The 8299-nt window shown below is 31.9% G+C and overlaps 1 long non-coding RNA gene across 1 annotated transcript; it reads left to right on the forward strand.

The window, feature by feature from the left end:
- LOC107436669 (uncharacterized) lies at positions 1-7521 on the forward strand. Its single transcript, XR_001583128.3, has 4 exons — positions 1-142; positions 1822-1836; positions 1927-1950; positions 7340-7521. It is a non-coding gene; the product is annotated as an uncharacterized lncRNA (long non-coding RNA).
- The last annotated feature ends 778 nt before the right edge of the window (positions 7522-8299 follow it).

The following is an 8299-nucleotide window of genomic DNA, read 5'->3' on the forward strand; positions in this document are numbered from 1 at the left end:
CTTCTTCTTTCAAAAGTTTCAGTATAAATAAGCAGGCTTTTACTCAAAAAAAAATACACTCGTTCCAATAGTAACGATATTTGCAAGATGAATTCTAACCTGTGCATTGTCCTTGTTGTATTTGCCATTTTGGCAATATTAGGTAAGTTCATTCTTTTAAAGTTTATATCTAGTATTACACTGCAATCGTAAAATGCATTAACGATAAATTTAATCAGTAAAAAAACTGAATTCGTGAAATGGATAATGTACTTAGTTATAAAAAATTATTGAATTTCGTATTGTAAACAACAACTAGATAAATTTTTTTACTTTCGAAAATTACCAATATTCCCGCATTAACAGATAATATTTGAAAAGTAATATATTAACATCCAGTTTATTTTTCACTAACAATCACACAGAAGTTATATCTCCTTCAAGACCTGGTGTAAATTAAATCAGCACTCTCGAAGAAAATTATTCTGAAATTTACAGCTCAAAAATTTTTTTTTGGATACCGCCCCCTGGAGGTAAAATTTTTTTAATAACTTAGGTTGAGCAGACGATCCAATTTTTGGGTTTACGACTACTAATCTTCAACTCCGTAGCATTGTAATTTTGAACCCAATCCAGAAGGCAAGGGAACTCCTGGATCAAGTAGTGAGAGAAATCTACCTTCATAGAGAACTTTTTGATGGAACTAACCCTCATTTGCGTTAAATGGAGAGGAAAAATATGAAAACTTCCAGCGGTTAACCGATGGCAAGGGAACTCTAACCCATGATTCGTCCACCACTGAGGATATTTTACGTCAGCACTGTGTTTTGTACGAGACGGGTGCCGAATTTGTCTCGACCAACCATCTCTGGGATTCGAACACAGTTATCCAGGGGGTACAGTTTGAAAAAAAAAACGTGATTTATCTATACCGCTATAAAATCTGAACGGGTAGATGATGCTATCGACTGAAACTTTTACAATTGAAACGTCTTTGTCAATGGAACAGACCAGGGGCCGAAGGAAAGGCTCAAGGAAGTATCCTTAAACCCATACTATTTACTTTATTCATATACGAATTTCCTATGGACAGGCAGGATTTTAACAGTATTACTGCCTTTTACACTGATGAAACTAGAATCGTCTTCTTTTGGCTGAACAGTTGATGATTAATTCAAAATGCTATTTTTTTAAGCATTATTCTTCAAGATGTTACACAGAAGGAAACTATTCGCTAATTAGGTAACTCAAGAAGACAGTAATATTAATGTAAGCCTTTTTCAAAAGTTGCAGCTACAGAAATTACTATTACTGCCATTTGTCTTCATATGGAAACCAGAAATAATTTTTAAACTAAAAAGAGGAGGAAAACTCAAAAATTGGATCGGCTTTTCAACGACGGATATAAATAAATATCAAATACTCTTTACCGATATAGAAACAAAATTTTTGCTATTTACTTTACTTGAGCCGTTTTAAGTTAGATAACAAAATTTGTTTCAACACTCTTAAGAACATGTATTTTACTGGGAAGATAATCAATAACTCCTTGTATTTTTTTGTTTATTTGATTTAGAAACAGGTTTCAATAATAAAACATGAAATTAAAATCATTATCTATAAAATGAGACCAGGCAAAACGATTTTAATTAAACAGCAAATTTTGTACCTATTCGTAATGTTTTATTGAATCATACATGTTTCAGGCAGCAAGGAGTTAATTAAATGCTTAATGTGAATTCTTTTAAGATACGTGGTGAATTTTATTACAAACACTTTGAATTAAAATATAGAATAACCTTTTCTTATCTTGTGTAACCGGTAATTTTCTTTTTATCGTAGGTTCCGCAATGGCTGGTAAGAAATTCTAAATATTAATTTTTTAATTTTTGAACATATTATTTATTATATATTAAATGATATTATGATTTATTAATGATTTTTCAGATCCACAATTGGGAATATTAGGACGTAAGTATAATTGTCGAAAAGCATTTTGACGAATAAATTATCAGTTTAATGATACCTTATTTATTTCATTAAGAATCTTAATTTGATTAATTTTTTAACATTTTACTTAAAGCAAGCTAATCTGATAATTAATTTCTAATTCGTTTATAATAATAATACATAAAGTTTAATTCAACTAAATTCCTTTTTGAATTTTAACGAAGTTTTAAAAGCTCTAAACGAATAACGAAGTTTTTAAAGTTTTCCCTATTTCCCTTATAAAGTTTTCCGAAGTTTTTACTTATATTCAATATTAGGAGATACGTTACTTTTAACAAATTCACTTTTAGAACGCATTAGTTTGCTTAAAAAATACTCAGGTACCTCACATGCCTCACTTGTCTTGATAGCTAATAAATAGCCTTGTCAAAAGATCAAATACGCTCCTGCAGAAAGTAGTACATAAAAACTCTAAAACCTCTTTGTCTCTTTGACTTACTTTACCTCTTCGATAGAAGGGATTCATAAAAACTTTACTGAGTAGCGACAATCAGAGGAAAAAATATGAAACTGTTAGTCAAAGTTTTTCTTAACAGTTTATTTGTGGGTGTTCCAATAATAGTTTAATTTTTTTTTAAAAAAGTCGCCACTGCACAGTTCGAAATAAAAAATATCTGTAGTTACATTTCGAACGAACATTTATTAGATACTCACTGTTGCCAACTTGTACGGCCGTTGAGAAATAATTTTCTAAGTCTACATTAGCGTTATGGTGTATTAAATCTTGAAGTTCAGAGTTTCAGAAAAAAAAAAATTAGACAACGACGACGAATCAATAGTTTTAAAATATATATATAGTTGAATACTTAGCGTAACTAGGGGAAATCGCAAAAGTATTTTATTCTGTAAAATATATTAAATATTTTTTAAAACAATAATTCTAATTGAATATGCTACTTTACGGTGCAATAATTAATTGGCAAAAAATAATAAAAAGGCCTCATAATTAAATTGCAAGTTAATTAAAAGTTCTTGTAACAGAGGGGTCAAATAAAATCCCACATTTATGGCATGCACTGTTATTTATGCTAAATTCTGTGATTTGGACCATCCTAAACATTATCTGTAATTTTTTTTAAAAAAATTATCTTATTTTAAAGTAAAATAAACTATTATAAGACCTTTAAAGTTTCAAACACATTTTTCTAAGTCCAAATAATGCATCGTAACAGAGAGGACATGAAATGTAACAGAGGGGAGATCTTACAAATTTGACAAAGAGTTAAAGGAAAATATCGCTGATAAAAGTGACTCTTCGGTTACTTAAAGTTTGAGTTGGCAGCACTGCTATAACTGAAACCCGTGCTACATCTTTGTAGTTATATTTGAAAGTTTATATTTTACCTGACCGTGTTTTAGAAAAACAAGTGCATCGTTTATTTCTTTCTCAATTTCAGTTATTTGCGAAACAAAATTAACGACCCAATTTTCTCCTAGAACTTTTTACACTTGCAAGACTATCTATTGCAACATCAAAAGAATCCCAGTGTTTTAAATGGTGACTGGTGCATATTAAGTATGTCGGGTCCAAAAGTCCTCCAAGTTCCCAAACCAAATCAATACCTCTCGTGGTACTGATCGAGGAGTTCCCTTGTCTTTTGAATTGAGTTATAAATTACAAAGCTACGGAGTTGAACATTGGTAGCCGTTAAGTCAAATTTAGGTCGGCTTTTCAAAGGCTGTTATAAAATAAAGTCAATTTAGCGATGGTCGAAGTCGCTATATTTAGTAATTCTAAGTAATTATTAGGCGAACAACTGTGATTTTAATAGTAAATTCACATTTTCGTGAATAGCACATACACATTTTATATGGTGTTTTACCTACGCGTAAAATATATATCGGTCGCAGTACAGCAAACTTAGATTTGCAAATTTTTATGTTTGGAGGCATCTGCTGTGATACTTGATATGCTTCCATCAATGTGCACATTTGGCTTTGTGGATTTTCTGTCCATCTTCTCTGACAATCATGCACTCTGGTAAGAAAGCTTATCTGATGAGTAGGAATCCATTACAAGTTTTTTTTTTGTTTCATCAGAAACTTTGTTGCTAGGTTATTTCTTTTGTTTTGGTAGTAAGGTTACAGAGTATGCGTAGGACAGTACAACGTTTTCTTGGAAATGCAGGTAATACACGGTTGGCTTTCTTAAGAGCTTTCCCAAATGCCTAAGGAATATTATAAAGAGAATATGCTTCCTGAATTTCTACTGCTTGTATCAGTGCCTTTTTATTTTTCCTTTGTCTTCTTCTTTTCTTTTAAACCTATCTATTTCTCTGTTAAGGTTTTTTTTCCCCAGAATACTTCTGTTATCATAAATTTTCGTTTTATATTCATTATCTTTCTTCTAACAAATACTTCTTCTCTTTTTTTGTGAACATTCTAGTTCTATATTCTCTGATTTTTTCTGCTGCTGTTTTTCCCAAATTTATTACTCACTTTTAAAAATTTAACTATAAACTAAACACACTATCAAATAAAAATGGCACAGCTTATAATGGCAAGTGTGCTCTAAAAGTGGAAAAACTGGTGAAAAATCAGGATGCATTAGTACTTGTTTACAATCCTAGAGTTCCTTTTTAATGGTCAACCTATCAATTTTGTGTAACTGAGGGGACATTTAGTATTGTCCTCTCTGTTACACCCCTTCTGTTACATGAGAAACAACTTCGAACTTAATAATTCTGCGATATATATAGCGAAAGGTTAAATTAAATTAAACTTCTGTCTAACGTGTTTAAATTTTAAAATTTTTTAAATTGTTTTGAAAGCATATTTGTATAATTTGATAATGGAATAAAACGGAACTATTTGCAGTCGCGGATGATTACTTAAATGCTATAGTGTAATGATCTTTTCTTAACTTGCAATGGAGTATAGATACATCCATGCAGTAAAACAATTTTAGAGAAAAATTACTGACTCCAGATGGAAGACTGCATCCCCACAAACGTTCCCAACATAATGACAGTTAGTTTTCAATATATAATAAGACGAAAGGACCCAAAATACCAGATGTAAGTTGTATAATCAAAATACTAAACCATCTAAAGGCGCCAAATACTTCTGTATTGCAATTACTTCTATCACAACTTGGAACACTCATATCAACCAATAGTATTAAAAAAGCCACTGATGCTTACTAGACATTGAACTCAATTTTAAACACGAAAACACAACATGATCTCAGATGCAAAAGAACTGTATTGTATCTCATGGCAACAACGCTCTATATTAACTTATAGACTACGTCGAGCTGTTGAGATATAATTTCTCTAGAAGAATTCCCAGAATAATAGAGTTTCTATTCATAAGACCAACTCTAATATACGTTTTCTTTGCCTGATGCTGCAATCAGGCCTGAAAGCGAAACGGAAAAGAGAAAATAGTGGTAGGAGAACTATTTCAATATTAAATAATATTCGGAGGAGCAAATCGATTTTTATCAATAAACAATTCACTGTAATTAATTTTTTCTCAGACTTTGGACTTGGATATGAATTTGGCCGAAGTACCTGCCCGCGAATGCGGGCATTTCACTTCTTCATCGGATTTCTGACCCTAGGGCAACTGAGACTAGTGGCTTTAGGTTCAGGGGGGGGGGGAGGTATTGGAGATTTACTAACATAAGGTTAGTTATCTGTAGTGAAATTAACTGGGAAGGTCCCTTGAGTCAATAGCATGTAATAGCAATGGATAGTGAAAAATATGTACAAAATTATTTACAGAATTAGTAGGAATGAAAATAGAAAGAATATCATATATTTACATTATTTACATAATATCATAATTTATATAACTTGATGTTCGTATTATTTAGAGAGTACCTCCATTATAACGATGACCCGGTCGTCCCGGTGTTCGACCTCTCGTGCCGGGTTGCTCATCGTATTTTTTCTCAAACTTGAACTTGAACTGGTGTTTCTTACGGAGTGCCTGTCCGCGAAGTGGACAATTGACTCCTTCATATGAGCTTGAGCCCGTGGGCGCATGTAATGTTGACAATGGAAAGATGGGTAGAGTGGCGAGCGAAAACACAGAGGCGGTAGTCACAAATCAGTTTATACTAATAGTGAAAGGACCGAAAATATAGTGGGGAGGTATACAATTCCTTCAGGGGAGTTATATACTGATATGGCAGATGTGGGGATAAAATAAAGTTACGATGCGAAGAAAGTGGCAATATAAAAGTTAGGTATAAGCTAGGGGTGGCATACTCGCGAGTCGGGGATCACCCTTCTGGTCAATTCCCCTCTCTGCGAGCATCCATATATGTAAAAAGGGGGACCACTATTTATAGTACTTAGATAATATGCAATCTGAGAGCAGGAATGCAGTTATGGGGTTGTGGTTCTTCATGTCCACAATTAGTTCTTTATTTAGCAGGGTGTTAAAACCCCCTGGATCTTTGTTTTTTTGATTTGCTATAAAAACTAGCATTTAATCTGTTTATAAAATTCATGATTGGGTCAATTTTTAAGTCATTTTTAATGTTAATATTTGGTAGATAACGAGGCGCACCAGTGATGCGTCTCAATATTTTGTTTTGAACTATTTCAAGTTTATTTATCTGGGTATTGTCAATTATATTACCCCAAGCGGGGCATGCATAAATAAGGATAGGCTTTAGACATTGTAAATATAGCAAGCGTTTTAGGTCTATCGGGAGGGATGTATTTGCATTAAGAAAAGGTTTGAGGCAGTTGTATGCTGCATAGGTTTTATTTATAATATTTTGTATGTGGAGATTCCTCGTGAGTTTATCATTAAGGGTTGCATTGAGTTTATCATCCCCGGTAGGTGGCCTTATAAGTGATTGGGATTTTATCATTAAAGAGGATAACGTCACTGTTTATTTTTTTGTGCCTTTTTTTCCTCCTAATAATCATTAGTTGAGATTTATCAGTATTAATCGCTATTTTATTGTTGCGACACCTTCGTATTTTTTCTCAACGAAAAAACTATTTAATATAAAAATTGTATCTTTTAAAAGCAATTGGTAGTTATAGATTTTTATTATTCCCGAAAAAAATTAAAAAACAAAATTTATTTGTTACCAGTTTTTACTCTTTTCCGTCTTGATATATATTGACTTTCAGCCCTGAGTGCAATAGGTCAGCTTTATTTGAAAAACTAATCAGATGACAAATAAGATAGTTCATAAATTATGAAAGCGTAAAATAAAAATATGACTTCCTGATTCGAATTTTTCCTATTATGAAATTTTTGCTTGGTTTGCTTACTGAAATGATTATTTGAAAGTTATTCACTTATTACCAATAATTATTTATATTACTGATATGTAGATATTTCATCTTCAAAAAAATATTTGTATTGTTTATAATTACAGAGATAAAAGAATTGGGTGACAAAATTCTCAGCACTGCCGGAGCTCACAATAACGATGCCGAAGATGTACAAACACTCCGTGCTCATCGTGGATAGAAATTGCTATTATGTTTACATTATATTTGCTTTGTATTATTTTGAATCTCCATTTTAATAGCATTGCAATAAAAACTGTTTGTTGAAGTTTTTTAAAATTATTTTTAATACAATAACTTTAGCTTCTGTATATATATTTATGGGACAGTAAACTCGGGTATTTTTCAATCTATTGGCATCACAGTAGTTATTTTTCATTTTATTAAGTTGTCTCCGGTAATAATTTAAGTAGTGTTAAAATATTAGTCAAAGAGATGTGCAAGTCAGAGGCATAACTAGATCAATGTTCCACAAACATTCAATCAATTTCCGTTTGCACTATTCCTAAAGGTCGATACGCATTCCTATCCCAATAGAAATCAATATATAGAAATCAATCAATAGAACCAATAATCCCACGTTTTCCTATCCCGTCCTCCTATTGATCGTATTTTTAACTGATTGATATCATTGATGGATTTCCAGTGCACCGGTAAAGGAAGTGACGTCAGCTCAGACATTTCGATGCATTAAGTATTAATTTAGAATTATTTTATATTCTTATAATAATAAAAACTTAGTTATAAGGTAATTATTTCGATTTACTTTTAATCCTTTCGAAAGTGGCTGAAGAAATTTTAAACATAAACGATGCTGTGGTGTCGCATACTGTCATACTAATTATTGGTGAAGTAGATTGGTTTTTTCGAGCAATTGAGCAATAACATAATATACGATATTTAAGTTACTACTCCAGAGGTGCGCGAGAATACAGCATTTAATGAGCATCTGAGCATTGTGAGTTTTCTATCTAACCTCACGACAGAGATGGAAATATTTTTACTACTTTTGCTGCCTACTATGGTGAATATATATATATATATAC

Source organism: Parasteatoda tepidariorum, chromosome 5 (assembly GCF_043381705.1).
Source record: "Parasteatoda tepidariorum isolate YZ-2023 chromosome 5, CAS_Ptep_4.0, whole genome shotgun sequence".
NCBI classification, from domain to species: domain Eukaryota; kingdom Metazoa; phylum Arthropoda; class Arachnida; order Araneae; family Theridiidae; genus Parasteatoda; species Parasteatoda tepidariorum.